Source organism: Punica granatum, chromosome 3 (genome assembly GCF_007655135.1).
Source record: "Punica granatum isolate Tunisia-2019 chromosome 3, ASM765513v2, whole genome shotgun sequence".
NCBI classification, from domain to species: Eukaryota; Viridiplantae; Streptophyta; class Magnoliopsida; order Myrtales; family Lythraceae; genus Punica; species Punica granatum.
In genome coordinates this window covers 13,382,097-13,401,104 of record NC_045129.1, presented here as the reverse complement: position 1 = coordinate 13,401,104, position 19,008 = coordinate 13,382,097, and the positions used below count along the sequence as shown (strand labels likewise).

The following is a 19,008-nucleotide window of genomic DNA, read 5'->3' as shown; positions in this document are numbered from 1 at the left end:
TTACGATAAAAACGTATCAATGCAAGTGCACGCTATCGCTCAAGTAATAAAGTGAGAGTAAAAGTATTATTCCCACATATACCTACTAGACTTCTATCGAGTAATTATGTCACATTACTATTATCCAAACAGTCGAATTTCAAATAATTTTTGTAAACTAATTAAATTAGTTAAAAGCAAGCAAATTAATCGAGATTGAAAATCAATGACAATGGACATAGGGTATAACATTTCACTTAATAATTAATCTCGAGTCAATCCCTCTCTCCTAATAATATCGAATGAGCAAGTTGTTAATCTAGGATTCCAACGTCTTCCTATCCCTCTCCCGAGCATCATAGGAACGTAAATAATCGCTCACTCTATTCCTAGGCAAGACGATTAGTGAGAACCCATTACGAATCAGTCCTAATTCGACTACCCAAGGCGAGCAAGTATATTCCTATCCTTTTTGCTAATAATCTTGTCTTCTGACCAAGACTATCTAGGCTATTCCTATCACGGCTAATCCTAGAATTCCCTTACCGAGTTCATCTAGATTACCAAATCATCTCAACCAATGGCCAATCAATTGAAATGCATTAAGCATGAATAGGAATAAACAACTAAAATTCATTCGATAAAAATCAAGAGAGAGCTCATAACTCTTGATTATTTGTCAAGATCCATCGTAACCCTAGGCAAAAGAAATTAGTTCATGCTAGAAATAACAAAATACATAGTTTTAGATCGAGAAGATAACATGAACATCAAGTAAACAAGAGTTGAGAAAAAGATTCAAGCCCGACTGTCACTTGAAACTTCGTCTTCGTTCTCTCTCCATCCCTTTTTCTTTTCATCTAGCTGTTTGATGCAACGGAATTAATTGCAATCTGTTGATTCGCGTACGAAAACCAGAAAATAATTTTCTATAACCTATTGATTCTACGAATACCAGGGAATATGCATCAACCTCGAATCAAATCCGAGAATGGGCGAAAGAGCACGGTAGCTCCAAAACTTTATTGATAATCCAAAAAATAACTGTCTTTAACCCAGGGTTTTAGAAAGTTTAAATAGGAATTAAAACGCCTAAATTACACGAAAGTCATAAAATTTTCCTAAAATTACAAAAACGCCCAAATAACATAATAATGCCCGTTTGAGGCCATAAACGATGGAATTCACCTTAAATCTCGTCTTTTCACAGCCAAAGGTGGTGAGTTGTGCTTCTGAAGCCTTTTCCCTCGAAACAGAGTCGTCGAAACCAGTTTTTCTTGAGGTACCGATAAGCCACGTCTTTTGCCGCATCATTCTCCCATCAGTGGAGAGAATTCGCCATCGAATCGTCATCGTCCGAGCTATCACCTGTGTAAGGAATCAAGTGCTTCATATTAAACACATAAGCAGTACAAATGTGGCTAGGAAGCTTAAGCCAATAAGCGTTCGAATTGATCTTCTCCACGACCTCCACAGGCCCAATTTTCCTTGCCAAAAGCTTGTTGTACTCCCCAGCAGGATAACGATCTTTAGTAAGGATAGCCCACACAAAATCACCCATTTCAAATTCCACAAAGCGTTACTTCTTATCTGCAACTTGCCTATACTTGTCGTTTGTAGCTGTCAAGTGATCATACACAACTTGATAAATCTCTTGCAAGCTATTCACAAAATCTGCTTGACAGCGTGATTATGGGCGAACTCAGCTTAGCACAACTTGAGGTCCCAACTCTCACATGTTCCCCCACCTAACTTCGCAGCAGGTTTTCCAGGGATCGATTCACGACTTCAGTTTGGGGATGATAAGCATTGCTGAATTGCAGCTGTGTATGCACCATCTTCCATAGGCTGTGCCAAAAGTGGCTAAGGAACCGGGTATCCCGATCGGAAATAATGGACTTCGATAAACCATGAAGACGATACACCTCGTGAAAGTACAAATGGGCCACTCGAATAGCATCTGTCGTCTTCTTGCAAGGAATAAAATGCACCATCTTAGAGAATCGATCAACAACAACATAGATTGAGTCATTACCACGCTGTGTTCGCGGTAAACCCAACACAAAATCCATGCTAACATCCTCCCAAGGCCGCGATGGGACTGGTAATGGCATATACAACCCATCATTGGTAGCTGTCCCTTTGGACACGTTGCAGACCCGACACTTTTGCACGTACTTCTCCACCTCTTTGCGTATGGTCGGCCAAAAATACGAGCCTTGCACTAACAGTAACGTCCGATCTCGCCCAACATGGCATTCTCCATGCAATTTCTTAATAATTTGCAAATGGAGGCTGCAATCTGGGATACACAATTGGTTGCCCTTGAACAGAAACCCATCATGCAGCAAAAACTTTGATTTCTCTCCAACACGAAATTTCCCCAAAACATTAGAGAAATAAGGATTAGTCTCAAGCAAATCACGAAGACAGTCAAAGCCAGGTACCTCAACACGCTGGTTGACCAAGAAATTGCTCTTGCGGCTCAATGCGTTAGCCACTCGATTTGTCACCCCCGACTTGTGCTTCACCATGAAGGTAAAACGTTGTAAATAAGCAATCCATGAGGCATGCCGTTGAGACACCTTATCTTGACGGTGAAGGTGTTTTAATGCATCGTGGTCAGTATAAAGCATGAACTCCCGATGAAACAAATAATGCCGCTAATGCTTGACTGCTTGTACCACCGCATAGAACTCCACATCATAGGTGCTGTAATTTAACTTAGCCCTGGATAGCTTCTCACTAAAATATGCGACATGCCTGTGGTTTTGGCTTAAAACTGCTCTAATACCCATTTTAGAAGCATCACTGTGTAATTCAAAGGGTTAGGTAAAATCATGCAGGACTAATATTGGGGCAGTCGTAAGACGCATTTTGATAAGCTGGAATGCCTTCTCCGCTTCCTCCGTCCACGCGAACTTTTCATCCTTCATGCAATCTGTTATAGGTGCCATAATTGTGCTGAAATGAGGAACGAAACGCCTATAGAAGGAAGCAAGTCCATGGAAGCTACGAACTTCAGTAATTGTTTTCGGTTGCGGCCATTGCTTCACCACTGTGATCTTGGACTAATCTACCTTCAATGCTTCGCCGGAGACCACATATCCAAGGAATAAGACATTCGATGCCATGAATACACACTTCTTAAGGACAACACATAATTTCTCCTTGCGAAGCACACACAGAACCGCCCGCAAGTGCTAGAGATGCTATGCTTGGTTAGCACTATAAATCAAAATATCATTGAAATAAATCACAACACACTTGCCAATGAATGGTCGCAAGGCCTAGTTCATCACACGCATAAAGGTGCTTGGTGCGTTAGATAACCCAAAAGGCATCACCATCCACTCATACAACCCTTCGTGTATCTTGAAAGATGTCTTCCACTCGTCGCCATGCCTTATATGAATCTGATGGTATCCACTCTTTAAATTCAATTTGGTAAACATTGTTGCACCACTGACCTGATCAAGCAAATCATCAAATCGCGGAATTGAAAATCTGTATCGCACCGTAATTTTATTAATGGCTTGACTATCAACACACATGCGCCACGAGCCATCTTTCTTGGGCATAAGCAAGGTTGGAACTGCACAGGGACTCAAGCTTTCACAGACATGTCTATTGGCCAACAACTCCTCAACTTGCCTCCTCAACTCCTCATGCTCCCTAGGACTCATCCTGTAATGGGGTCTATTTGGCAGTGCTGCTCTTGGCTCCAGGTCAATTTAGTACAGAATATCACACAAAGGTGGTAAGCCATTAGGAAGTTCATCGGGAAAGACTTTAATAAACTCAGCCACTATGGATGCAGCTGCGGTTGGGATTGTCACTGCAGCAGCCACTTCTTTTCTAATTAGCACATAAACTAGCTGTGACTCGCCCACTTCTTTTCCAATTAGCCACTTTTTTTTTCTAAGAGTTTCGTTTCTCCACCCATAGATGTCGGCTTCTCCGTCTCTTTACTGGGCACTAGCACAATCTTTAAATTCTCAAAAATAAAACTATATGAGTTAGTCCGTTCGTCATGAATTTCTCGGCGGTCATACTGCCAAGGTCTTCCCAACAATAAATGACATGCATCCATCGCCACCACATCACACCACACAACATCTTTATATTTCATGCCAGCAGAGAAAGGAACCAATGCACGTTGTGATACGTTTACCTCGCCCCTCTTTTTAACCAAGCTAGTTTATAAGGCTAATGATGCTTCTCCGTTTTGAGGCCCAATTTTTGCACTGTCTCTACAGAGACAATATTCTCACAGCTACCAGCATCAATAACAAAACGACACACCTTTTCGAGGACAGTGCACATGGATCGGAAAATATTGTGCCTCAGCCAATTGTCGTCAGCAACCTTAGGCGTTAAGCATGAACGCCTAACAACCAGTGTCGTTCCTCTGTCTCCAGTCACTACGTCCTCGTCGACGACCTCTTCATGATCAGATATAGGATCTTCGGATTCCTCCACATCCTCTTCTTCGCCCTCCTCCGTGTCAATGAAGAATGTATTTTTGCTAGCGGTTTTCCTACACTCGGACTACCTGTGACCAATCTTGCTACATCCAAAGCATCTCATCCCACTACCCGTTGGTCTATCTGATTGGCTTGTGCTGGTAGTATTTCTGTTTGCTCCCCCTCCAGGGCGGTTCACTCCGCTACTATCACCACCACCCGAACGACTTGCATCACTACTGCTCCCTACACTGGAGGAATTCTCGAAATTGCTGTTGCGTCGGGACTGCTTTTCAACTTTTAGAGCCCTTTGATGTGCTGCTAAGACACTAGATGGATCAAACATATTAACGGTGTCTTGAATCTGCACTCGTAACCCTCCAATATACCTCGCCACCAATTGGTCTTCAATCTCATATACCTCATTCCGAACTATAAGTTGGAAAAACTCTGTGGTATACGCATCCACCGTTCGAGTTCCTTGCTGTAAGTTTTGCAGTCGCTGGTACATCAATCTCTGAAAATTGTATGGCAGAAAACTGGCTCACAAGTGTTTCTTCATCTTCTCTCACGTCACAATTTTTGGCTTGCCCAATCAGCTTCTGGTTAATTTGACTTGCTGACACCATGTCGTGGCTCTGTCTTGCAATCTAATTGCTACCAAAGGTACACGTTTATCTTCGGTCACTCTTTTAAATTCCAAAATCTCCTCGATAGGACGCCTCCTGTCATCCTCGATAGAACCTCTTTGTTGTCTACGTGGGATATCAACAAAATAATTCTCTCCTTCCGACTCTTCGCCAGATTCCTCTTGATCAGGGTAAGGGTTAGGGTTTTCCCGATTCTAGTTCCCCATAAGTGCAGCCATCCTCTGTGTTAGCTGCTTCATCATACGATCCATCATCTGATCCACGATTTGCTTCAGCCTCTGTTCCATATGTCGCAGGTTGTCGTGGTCAAGAACATCGTCCACACGATCCGTTCTCCTGGGTGGCCTGGTTGTTCAAGATCAAACCGTAGGCTTTGATACCAACTGACGCAGTGGAATTAATTGCAATATGTTGATTTGCACACAAATACCAGAAAACAATCTTCTATAACCTGTTGATTCTACGAATACTAGGGAATATGTATCAAACTCGAATCAAATCTGAGAATGAGTTGAGCACGGTAGCTCCAAAACTTTATTGATTATCCAAAAAACAACTGTCTTTAACCCTAAGATTTTATAAAGCTTAAATAGGAATTAAAACGCCTAAATTACACAAAAGATATAAACTTTTCCTAAAATTACAAAAACACCCAAATAACATAATAATGCCCGTTTGAGGCCCTAAATGATGTAATTCGCCTTAAATCTCGTATTTTCATGGCCAAAGGCCGTGAGTTGCGCTCTTGAGGCCGTTTCCCTCGAAATAGGATCGTCAGAATATGTTTTTCTCAAGATATTGATTCGCCACGTCTGCTGCCGCATCATTGTTTCTTTCTGCTCTGAAACGTCCAGCCCTTAGATCTTGGGGTGGCAATATGTGTTGTGTTATGTTTAAACAGATCGTGTCTAAAGGGGTTCGTGTCAAAAAACCCTAAACCCGAACATGACCCGTTTAAATAGGAATTAAAACGCCTAAATTACACAAAAGATATTAACTTTTCCTAAAATTACAAAAACACCCAAATAACATAATAATGCCCGTTTGAGGCCCTAAATGATGTAATTCGCCTTAAATCTCGTATTTTCATGGCCAAAGGCCGTGAGTTGCGCTCTTGAGGCCGTTTCCCTCGAAATAGGATCGTCAGAATATGTTTTTCTCAAGATATTGATTCGCCACGTCTGCTGCCGCATCATTGTTTCTTTCTGCTCTGAAACGTCCAGCCCTTAGATCTTGGGGTGGCAATATGTGTTGTGTTATGTTTAAACAGATCGTGTCTAAAGGGGTTCGTGTCAAAAACCCTAAACCCGAACATGACCCGTTTAATAAACGTGTCAAGATTTTCAAACACGTGTATGTTTAATTAGGGTTGACACGGATACGACTAACCCATTTAACTAAGCATGTCTAAATGTGTATGTATACTTACTTACACGATATAACACTATTACCTTTAGGTACATATTATACATATATGATATGACACTATTAACTTCAATTACATGTTAATATATGATTGACATGATAAAAACACTATAAATGAGTGATTTATATAAACAAATTTAGATGATTTGTACTTTCTTCTATAAATTGATATAGTATGCGAAACAAATTTATTAACACGATAACACATAATATAAACAGGCTTAACCGTGTCTAAACGGGTTTTAAGGTTGAACCTGTTTAAACACGTTTATTTATCGTGTCTAAACGGGTTTGACCGGTTTAGACTCGAAATACATTTAGCCTTAACTCAAACCCACTTAACTCCGTGTCGTATCCATGTCGTGTTATCGTGTCGTGTTAAATATTGCCGACCCCACTTAAATCTTCAAAACAATCCCCAAAATTCCTCAGATCTCCTTTCCTTATATGCCCATATTTTCCTAAATCTTTTTAACAAGCACCCATGTGTTTTAATAATTTTACTTTAGACCCCATGTGGATGAAATAAACCCCTAGCTTTAGAATTAAGTTGTCCAAGGGAGGCTCCAGGTTCGGCGCCTAAGCATCAACAGTTCTGTCCAACTCCACACGTTAAGCTTCAACTTGCTATATCTTTCTCATCCGAGCTCGAAATGAAGAACCATTTGAACCATCACGTTCCTGACTCGACAGCTTCAACTTGCTATATCTTTCTCATCCGAGCTCGAAATAAAGAACCGTTTGAACCATCACGCTCCTGACTCGACAAGCTTTCCAACCATATGCAATTTGCACCAAATTCATCAAGTTTAACCTGTAAAAAAATATAGAGAAATAAGAGGTTGCAATGACCGATCAATTAAATGACTCAAAATCGAATAAAATGACCTGAAACTAATAGAAACTACTAAAACTTATCAAAATACTTATGAATGAAAACTAAACTAAATACCACCAAAATAAACTTAAAATCGATACACTAGCCACAATTATGCCCATAAAAAGTGTCCCCTAACTCTATTTTCATAGAGTTATCGTACCCCCAAACCTAATTTTTGCTAGTCCTCGAGCAAAGACAAATAAAATCAAAGCAAAACAAAAATAACTCGTCAAAAAATTATCCTCAAGACCCAAATTATCGAACATTGATAGTTCCCATAATGTTCTCAAGAGTGGCTGCACTTGACCTAATGGTCTCATTCCATTCATCACCTAAGCCATGATTGAGAAGCAATGCATTAGCATCTTCCATCTTCCAAAAACATGAACCACACAGTAATAATAAAGAGTGAATTAAGTTGTCAAAGAAAATGAATTTTCACAAACAAATCTCCCCTAGTCACTCAAGAGTCTTAGCATAATATCTTATTGAAAAGCCAAACATACCAGTATAGTAGTTCCTCACCGAAAAATAGTATACACTCGTCTCTCTTGGGTATGGTTATATATTTACACTCAAATCCAATTCCAATGAAAATGCACTACCATAGGCTTGCTTGTCCATCTCATCTCCACTATTTGGCTCATATGCAAACATGAATCATAAGGACTTTCATTTGGTTGTAATGTGGCTAGGTATCTGAACCAATTATTTGGTTGAAATATAAAGGGAAAGAAAGTGGCTAAAACCCATAAATCCCGAGATTAAATCCCATGGTCTAAAAACCCGCTTCTCTTGCTCGTACTAAGGCTTAATCTCTTCTTCTCTCTTTTAAAACAAAGAATTTCAAACACTCATCATGAGGGTCAATTCATGTATGCAAATGAATTAAGTCTCAACAAGTATTTCAAACAAGTTCTAGAGCGACATAGACATGGATTGACCCTCATGAAAGAAAATTGTATTGATCGATATAAACTATATCAATCCGGCAAGAAAGCTCAAAACCTCACCAAGGGAAATTGATTCCCCATGCTAACATGAATAGACTCCAAATAAAAAATTATACCAGGGCAACTCAAGTGGTAAGATGAAATGCTTAATGAATTCAATGTCTCTTCGACTTAATCTACTCTTACTCAAACCGCGTATGGTTCTGAAAACAATTTGGCTCAGAAAATCATTTTTTAATAATTTTTTCTTTTAAATTCCAAAAATTAGATTGGAATTGCACTCTATCTTAAGCACGAGTTAAATTTCAGGAAATCCTATGACCACAAGATACGAATACCACCACTAAAATCGTCATTGAACAGAGACCAATCCATTTTCAATTTAATTGAAGCTAGTTGAGGACTAGACACTGACTCAACCTAAAAATACCTAAGACAAGACCAAATCCTAAATTCAACCTAGACCGCAAAATCAACATGAACAAGAAAAAGTCAGCCTATAACCAAATCACCACAGCCGGAATTCGACAAGTGCTCCGCCAAACCTATTCTAAACTCACATATCACCATATCACATCAAATTTCAGAGGCAAACAAAAAATATTCATCCTTCCACCCAAACCTATCCTGAACATTGTCCTCGATGTTTATGAATAATAACAATTAAAGCATGGGAAAGGGTAGAAAGAAAACTCCCCCACGAGTTTGCCCCTGAGCCGCTCTCCACCTCGTCAGAAAAGGTTGGTGTATCTGGCAATTCCTCGATATCTCCAATGTCCACATTCAAAGCAGCAGCCATCTTCCTTTGCAATGCATCTTGGATCCGATTGCACTTTAATTGATGCTCCATGAACCGCTCGAACCTTGCTTGAGGGGCCCGAGCTGCAGTTGCTCAGGCTGCTGCTTGTCGAGCTGCTTCTCGTTCATCTCTCACCCGGCCGTCTCTCAGACGAGTCTTCTTCACCATGTGATGATTGATGGGGTCCTTTGGTTCAAGAATTTCCTCTTCACGGTCCTAGTGTACTCCAGCTCTCCAAATGTGACGAACGAATTCTTGAGCGATCCAGCAACACATGATGGACGGTGAAAGCGCAGTTGATGTGATAACCCGGACTGGAACTCCACGACAGGATGATAAAGAATACAAGCACGCGGTGGAGAAGACAATGATTCCACAGGCGTTTTGGTTTCAAAATACTGAGGCACTTCACGATTTTTAATCTTCCACACAGAGAGGGAGAAAGTGAACGTGACGGATAAGAAAAAAAATGGAAGAAGAATCGGGGTTTACTTCGAACACAATATTAAAGAATCGGAAAGTGAAACAGGGAAGGATTTGAGAAATAAAATATCGATTTCCTTTTTTATTTTGGTTGTTTTTCAATTTTAATTTTAATTTTTTTTTGGGTATGATGCCTTGGCTCTACATAAGTGACGCCTTGGCAGCAAGCACACTGGGAATGTTGCGTGATTTAAATTTAAATTTTTAATTTTTAATTTTTTTTTCTGGGAATGGCACAAAATTCTCGTAGGGCAGTAGGTTCGGTGCATTAGCACCAAATTAACTGCGATGGATTTCCCCGCGGCAGTAGGCACGGTGCTACGGCATCAAATTTTCTGTGCGGCAACATCATGTTTCCGGTCGCTATTTGTAAACTTTTCCCTCCACAGCGAATTTTATTCCCTGAGATGACACGAAAATAAAAGTAAATAAAAATCTAACTTAAAAAATAACAAAATAAATAAACAAATTACGAAATCGAAAACTTGGTTGCCTCCCAAGAAACGCCTGATTTATAATCATCAGCTTGACTACTCCTTGATGTTATGTATCATTCAATAATTTTAAGGCATCTCTGTGCTCGGAATCGCCTCCCAAAGAATGCTTTGCTCTTTCCATGTTTACTTGGATGTTTAAGCAACATATTCGGCTTTAAGGATGGTGGTTCTCCTGCTGAGTATTTGGCAACCTTCAGATGTAACATCCGCAGCACAATCCATTCAATTGCTCTTAGCCAAGGTGGTTCTAGCGAATGAAGACATCCAATAAAATCCACATCCTCTTCTTTCAAGGTGGTTCTAGCTTCTGGTTCTTCCACCATTCAAGTTTCTCAACGTCCTTTGCACTTAAATCATATTTTTTATGCACCGCATATTTCCAAAAATCTTATATGTATATCTAAGTTTGCCAAGGATAATAGATATTTCTTTGAGTTTCACCCGAATTGTTTTCTTGTGAAGGACCTTCACACTTGCCAAGAGCTTATGCGTGGTCTAGTTAAGGACGGTCTCTATTTCTTCCACCCGAGGGACAGGCATACTGACGGTGCGTTTGGTTTCAGAGTTAAAGTAACTTTGATTTTGATTTTAAATTTTGATTGTGGAAAAAGGACAAATGAGATGGGGGTATAAATTTGACTTGGGAAACGCGTGTTTTTGTTGTGTAGTATATTGAGTTAAAGTTAAAATTTTTGACTTGAGAAATATGTGTTTTTGTTATATAGTGTGTTGAGTTAAAATTAAAATTTTTTAACTTACAATCCAAACAAGGCCTGATAGTCCTCAGGCTCATCTGTCCACATCTAGTTCCAGTATATTATTGCATTAGAGTCTTAGTTAGTCACCCTTTCCCATTGTTCGCCGTGCTTTAAATTCTTCTTGTTCCCTCAGTAATGACCATATTGACTATGTTTGTTATGCTTGGTAACAAGGAAATATAATAAATAATTCATTTCCTTTGACTCATTATAAGAGCACGTCTTTATTTGAGCTTATTCACACTAATATTTGGGGTCATACGCAAGTTACCTCGCATATTGGGCATCATTATTATATTTATTTTCTTGATGATTATAGTAAGTTCTCATGATTTTGTGTCTTAAAATCTCGACATGATGCGCTTTGTGTTTTTCGTGCATTTCGTCTTCAAATTGAAAATATTTATGGACATCGAATCAAATATTTTCAGTCAGATGGTGCTAAGGAGTTTATGTCTGGAGATTTCCAATGTGAACTACAAAGTCATGACATCTTTCACTGAATCTCCTGTCTTCATGTACCTTAGCAAAATGGGTCTGCTGAATGTAAGCATTGTCATATCATTGATATGGGTCTCTCATTACTCTTTCATTCTTCGCCTCTACGAAATTTTGGGAATATGCCTTTGAAACCGCCATGTATATTATCAATCACTGTACGAAGTCCTTCATGGTCATACTCCATACTATTCCAATTTACGAGTGTTTGGATGTCTTTGTCATCTATATCTTCGTTCCTACACTCGTCATAAGTTAGAACATAGGTCTCAGCCTTATGTCTTTCTAGGGTATCCCTATCACTATCACGAATATAAGTGTTTTAATCCCGTCACAGGTCGAATTTTTCTGTCAACTAAAGGTAATCTTTGATGAGCATTCATTTCCTTATAGGACAATGATGCCTATCTCGGAGAGACTTGTAGGATCCTCGTATGGGCCTGTATGTGCTGTTGGTACATCTAATCCTTCTTCTTATGGTTCCACCATCACTCATATTCTTGTACCTTCGTCTGTTTCACTACCACTTCAAGATTCTCTTAACTCCTCCGCTTTCCCTACTGATCCAAAAGTCACTACTCCTGAGATTCCTGACTAGTCTACAGGTTCTACAGTATCGGCTAAGGATACTGAGGGTTTTAATGCTACACTTGTTCCTCTTCAGAATACTCTCAGGATGACAACACGATCCAAGGATAGAACTCTTCCTCCTCGTTTTATGATTTCACATCATCCTTCTGCTTTCATCGTGTCTGCAAATCTGCAAGAGCCACAGTCTTTTGCCAAGGCATGCAAACATTTTGCTTGGCGAGCATCAATGCAGAAGGAGTATATGGCACTACTTCAGAATCATACGTGGGAACTTATTCCACCATCTCCAGCTCAGAATGTTGTTGGCTGTAAGTGGGTCTACCGTATCAAACAGAAACCCAATGGCACCATCGATCACTACAAGGCTTGATTGGTGGCAAAAGGGTTTAATCAGAGGGAAGGGGTCGATTACTCAGAGACGTTCAGTCCAGTGATCAAGCCAGTTGCCATTCAAACAATTCTTTCCATTGTTGTTTCTTCTTGGTGGCCTATTTAACAATTGGATGTCAAGAATGCATTCCTTCATGGACATCTCACTGAGAAAGTCTATATGCAGATCCCTCTCGTCCTGATCATGTATGTAGACTCCATCGTTTAAGCAAAATCCTAGAGCTTGGTTTTAGCGACTTAGTACCTACCTGCATCGTCTTGGCTTCTCAAATTCTAAGGCTGACTCTTCTCCTTTTATACTCCGGGGATCACATTATATTATTTATCTCTTGGTTTATGTTGATGATATCATTCTAATCGGGACTCCAGGAGCACCTTTTCAATCCATAATCACTACCCTGCAGAAGGAGTTTGCTCTGAAAGACCTTGGCTCGCTTCATTACTTTCTTGGCATAGAGGCTCATAGGAATTCCACTGGACTCTATCTCACTCAGTCCAAGTATATCCATGACATCCTTGCTCGCATATCCATACTAGAATGCAAGCCTATTAGCTCACATGTTACTACAGGGTCTCGGCTCTCTCTTAATGATGGAAGCTCCTTTGAGGATCCCTCTCTCTACTAAATTGTTGTGGGCAGTTTGCAGTATCTTTCTCTCACTAGACCTGACATTGCCTATGCAGTTAATTACGTCTGTCAATTCATGCACTGTCCTACCACTAGTCATTAGCAAGCCGTGAAAAAAATCTTGTGGTATCTAAAGGGAACCATCACTTTTGGACTTCATATTCATCCCAGTTTTGCATCATTTGTTCATGGCTTTTTTGATGCTGATTGGGCCGAAAATCCTGATGATCATCGATCAATTAGTGAATTTGTGATTTTCCTTGGCTCAAATCTAGTCTCTTGGAACTCTAAGAAACAACGGACTGTAGCTCGGTCCAGTACTAAGTCCGAGTATAAAAGTCTTGCAAACGCCACGGCCGAGATCTTATGGTTACAATCTCTTCTTCAGGAACTGGGAATGTCGCAATGTGATCCTCCTACTCTTTGGTGTGACAATGTTTAAGCAATTTATCTTACAACGAATCCTATCTTTCATGCAAAAACTAAGTACATTGAGATTGATTATCACTTCGTGCGAGAGAGATTCATGCGCAAATAACTTCTCATTCATTTTATCAACTCCTCTGATTAACTAGTTAATGGATTCACAAAAGGTTTAACTTCATCCCGCTTTGCTGATATCCGGTCCAAGCTTCACGTGAAGACTTCCCCGTTCGGCTCACCGGGGAGTAATAGAGGATGATATGAAATCATAGTTTTTCATTTATACTTATTGTACTTTAGGCATGTATCATACACATTTATGTGCCCTATATTTTCCATTGATAGTCATGTATAGTGCCTATATAATCGAATATACTCACCTCACATTACTTGTGAGGATTCAACCATACTCTGCCATCTCTTTAGGTAGATCTTCGATGTGCCTTTCCTAGAATGTGCAATTCATCATCCTGTCCAATACACCAACAGAAAAACATTCTTTAGATTAATATTGTAATTTCATGTCTCAGAAAACTTTAAAAGTTACCTCCTCATCATTTACACTCATCGTCAATTCACCTTTTTCAACATCAATGAGGGCCCAATCTGTGGCTAAAAAGGGTCTCCCTAAAATAATAGGGATCGCGATCCTCATCAAAGTCAAGAACAATAAAGTCGGTAGGGAATATGAATTTATCAATTTTTACTAAAGCATCCTCAATAATAAGAAAGAGAGCTATCTGCTAACTGCAAGGTTACCGAGGTGGGTTTCACCTCCCCAAAACCTAGATCACAATATATGGACAAAGGCATTATTAAGTTAATACTAGCTCCTAGATCACCTGACACCTTACCAATGAACTTAGAACCAATAGAGCAAGGTATGGTGAAACTACCTGGTTCGTTTAATTTCGGATGTAGCTTTTTCTGTAAGATTGTGCTACACTCCTCTGTTAGAGCAACTATTTCATACTCACCGAGATGTCTTTTCTTTGACAACGCATCTTTCGTAAATTTAACGTAACTAGGCATTTGCTCAAGGGCCTCTGCAATGGAATGTTGATTTGCAATTTCTTGAACACATCGAGAAACCTCTGGAACTGCTTCTCATCCTTTTCCTTTTGAGCTCGCTGAGGAGAGGGCAGCGGTGGATAAATCCTCTTCTCGGCTTGAGTGACGTCCTTATCCTTGCTTTCCTTGGACTCTCCTCCTTTTTCATCTGATTCATAACGTGGGCAGTCAGTTCAATGCCTTGGCATCGAATGGGTGGCGTTATAGCACGGAATCCACTATTCTCCGGCAGTGCCAGTGCACTGAAATTCGGTGCTGTAGCACCGGACGTACTGCCCTCCTCAAGTGATCCGGTGCTGTGGCACGGGTTTTGTGACGCTGAAGCACCAGTCAGGTTGTCCTTTTCACTTCCTCCGGTGTTCTTCCATTCCTCATGGTAATTGCTTGCACTTGTTCTCAAACATCACTCCTTGGATTAACCTCTGTGTTGCTTGGGAGTGATCCTTGCGCTCGGTTATTGAGTGCTTGAGCCATTTGCCCGACTTGTGCCTCCAAGCTCCTAAGAGATGCGGGCTGGTTCTGTAACATAATGTCAGTTTTCAAAATGTACTTTGCAAGGAGTTCTTCAATACCTGACACCACCTTGTGTTGGAAGCGTTTGCTGTTGTTGAGGCTGAAAACCTGGAGTTAAGCTCTGTTTCGAGGTTGATCCCTGCTGATTCCCCCAAGAAAATTTGGGATGATTCCTCCATCCTAGGTTGTAGGTTTTAGAATAAGGATTATTCCTCGGATTGCCACCCAAATAGTTTACGGATTCAACCGTATATATGGACATTGCTCGGTTGCATGTCCTTCACCGCACGTGATGCAACTGAACACAAGACTCGGAGGTGATTGAATCCTGAGAGCATCAACTTTCTTTGTAAGTGCAGTCATTTGTGCCGCTAAAGCTGTAACCATATCCACCTCATGAACACCTGCAGTCTATCTCGGAGTTAATCTCTCACCGGGCCACTCATCATTATGGGTTGCTATCTTCTCCATAAGTTCAAATGCCTCTTCAGTGACTTTTCCATAATGTCTCCTCTAGCCGTTGAATCAAGTGAACCTTGACTCGGAGTTGTCAACCCATTATATAATGTGTAGATTAGTAGCCACTTGGGTAGACCATGGTATGGGCACTTCCTCAAATAACCCCCGACTCGAATTGCTTAAATGCAATGAATTCTGTCCTTGACTTGGCAATCTTACTCGGAGGGTAGAATTTCGCTGCCAAATCATCCCAAGTCGCGATCGACTCAGGAGGTTGGGAAAGTAACCACTCCTTTGCTGCATCCCTCAATGAGAATGGGAATAAGCGCAGACGGATGACATCATCTGACACACCATTAAGATTGAAAGTACTGCATATCATCAAGAAATTGGAGATGTGAACGTTCGGATCTTCATCCGGTCCCCCTCCAAATGTCACCATCGACTAGAACATCTGAATTATGGATGGCGTTAGCTCGAAATTATTAGCCTGCGCAGGTGGTTGCACGATACTCGATGAGATTCCTTGCACAATGGGTACTCCATATTCACGAACCGATCTCGGTGCCGCTGCACCGACAACTTGCCCATTGTTGTTGTTTGCCATTGCGTTGCCTTGCTCCGCAGTTTGTCTTTCTCTCAGTCGCCTGCGAAACGTCCTCTCTATCTCTGGGTCCAAAGGAAGCAATTCTGCACTCCGAGAACGACGCATGCACAGTCAGACTACCTGCAAATGAAGGAAACAAAGCACCTAAGTGAAAACAGAAAAATAAAGTTTGAACTAATAATAGCTTGATTGGTATTAATATCAATATAAGTAAAGACTTGGTCGCCGTCAACGGCGCCAAAAACTATTACGATAAAAACGTATCAACGCAAGTGCATGCTATCGCTCAAGTAATAAAGTGAGAGTAAGAGTATCGTTTCCAAAGAGACCTATTAGACTTGTATCAAGTACTAAAATTATGCCAGTCTACTTTTATCCAAATAGTCGAATTTCAAATGACTTTTCTAAATTAATTAAATTAGCTAAAAGCAAGCAAATTCGTGGAGATTAAAAATCAATGACAATGAACCTAGGTATACCATTTCACTTAATAATTAATTTCGAGTCAATCCCTCTCTCCTAATAATATCAAATGAACCAGTTAGGATTCTAACGTCTTCCTATCCCTCTCCCGAGCATCATAGGAACGCATTCTCTTGTAAATAATGGCTCACTCTATTCCTAGGCAAGACGATTAGCGAGAACCCATTACGAATAAGTCCTAATTTGACTACTTGAGGCAAGTAGGTATATTCCTATCCTTTTTACTAATAATCCCGTCTTCTGACCAAGACTAACTTAAGCTATTCCTATCACAGCTAAACCTAGAATTCTCCTCCCGAGTTTGTCTAGATTACCTAATCATCTCAATCAATGGCCAATCAATTGAAACGCATTAAGGAATAGGAATAAATAACTAAAATTCATTCGATAAAAATCAAGAGAGAGTTCATAACTCTCGATTATTTGTCAACATCCATTGTAACCCTAGGCAAAAGAAATTAGTTCATGCCAAAAATAACAAAAGACATAGTTCTAGATCGAGAAGATAACATGAACATCAAGTAAACAAGAGCTAAGAAAAAGATTCAAACCCGGCCATCACTCGAAACTCCGTCTTCATTCTCGATCTCTCTCCATCCCTCTTTCTTTTCCTCTTGCTGTGTCTTTCTGCTCTGAAACGTCCAGCCCTTAAATCTTCAAAACAATCCCCAAAATTCCTCAGATCTCCTTTCCTTATATTGCCCATATTTTCCTAAATCTTTTTAACAAGCACCCACATTTTTATAATTTTACTTTAGACCCCATGTGGATGAAATAAACCCCTAGCTGCAGAATTAAGTCCTCCAAGGGCAGCAACAATGGTGCTGCAGCTCCAGATTCGGCGTCTAAGCATCAGCAGTTCTGTCCAACTCAGCAAGTTAAGCTTCAACTTGCTATATCTTTCTCATCCGAGACGAAATGATGAACCGTTTGAACCCTCACGCTCCTAACTTGACAAGCTTTCCAACCGTATGCAATTTGCACCAAATTCATCAAGTTTAACCTGTCCAAAAATATAGAGAAATAAGAGGATGCAATGACCGATCAATTAAATGACTCAAAATTGAATAAAATGACCCGAAACTAATAGAAACTACTAAAACTTATCAAAATACTTATGAATGAAAACTACACTAAATACCACCAAAATAAACCTAAACTCGATACACTAGCCACAATTATGCCCATAAAAAGTGTCCCACAAATCTATTTTTATAGAGTTAACAGCCACCAACTCTTCCTACAGCCTACTAACACCCTATCAGAAAGGAAGAGGAAGGAGAAAGGAGGAGTAGGGAAAGGATTGAAAGAAAACACCACCACCGGGGGGGAGAGAGAGAGGAGCCTCAACTAGCTGGTTGTGGCGACAGTGACGCCTGACGCACTCGGTCAAAGCCGTATGTGCTAGTGAGAGCTTAGCTTTTAGGGTTTTACTATAGAGGGAGGTGGGCTTGAGTAGAGAGAAAAGATTAGGGAGGGAGGCTACACCATAAACTGTTGGATTTTTTTTTTTCGGTTACAAATGAGGTTTAAGGCTTAATACAAATGATGTTGAATAATCCTTTACTTAACCAAACGCCTTTAGTGTTGTTCTATATTTGCAAGTTTTGCCACCAAGGAGAAAAAGGAAGAGGGAATAGGGAGAGGGGGAGCATCAGTGGCCCGATGCGTGCCACTGCCGCCTAAATGAAGTTGTCAGGCCCTCACGGGTCGCCAACTACCTTGATTAGGGTGATAGTTGCCAGCCTTGGTTTATCACCGCTTAGATTAGTCTTTATTCAAGAAGAGATAAGTAGGACGGAGGGAGGCTCTGTGGGGGATCGGGTCAAGCCACCATCTCCCCAATCAATGCCATCCGTGGCCTCTAAATTGGCTTGGAGATGGTCGCCGTCAGGCCACCAACGTGCCGAATCATCCCTCTTTCTCTTGGGGAAGAAAGAGAGATAAATTGGGATGGTGGTTGCCCGGCATCGAACTTAAGACGCTCGCGACCTTGGTCGGGTGATGATGGTCGGCGTTGAGTCCAAAGTGCCTTCTCCTTGCTCGCGTATGCGACATCTCATTCACCTTTTTAGTTCCTTACAAAAATTATTTTTCTATACAAAAGTTAACTGTTTCATAAATTTAGAAAATAATGTTAATTTATTTATTTTTTATTTGGCCAAAAAATATCTATTTGCTAATTCGAGAATCTATTTATGATTTTTTAAACATTTAATTGAAGGCCAATCAAGTAAAACAAGATATCATAAAATGCACCAAACACAAGTTAAAGACAACGGCTTATAAGATTTACAATTCTTTCCAGACCCCGTTTAAAATCTTGCTCTGACCTGACCATTAAACGCAGCCTGTACATATTAATTAATTTAATGATATTAAGACATGGGGTGTCATATATACAAATCAGAAAGAAATTAGAAAAAGTAAAAAGAAAGGGTTTTGGATGAGATCC

The 19,008-nt window shown here is 40.3% G+C and overlaps 1 long non-coding RNA gene across 1 annotated transcript; it reads right to left on the bottom strand.

Annotated features, from left to right (window-relative positions):
- Positions 1-6,691: 6,691 nt before the first annotated feature.
- On the bottom strand, positions 6,692-18,033 carry LOC116202022. Its single transcript, XR_004155973.1, has 4 exons — positions 17,874-18,033; positions 17,105-17,556; positions 13,801-16,190; positions 6,692-10,037 (listed from the first exon to the last, which is right to left on the bottom strand). It is a non-coding gene; the product is annotated as an uncharacterized LOC116202022 (long non-coding RNA).
- Positions 18,034-19,008: the final 975 nt, after the last annotated feature.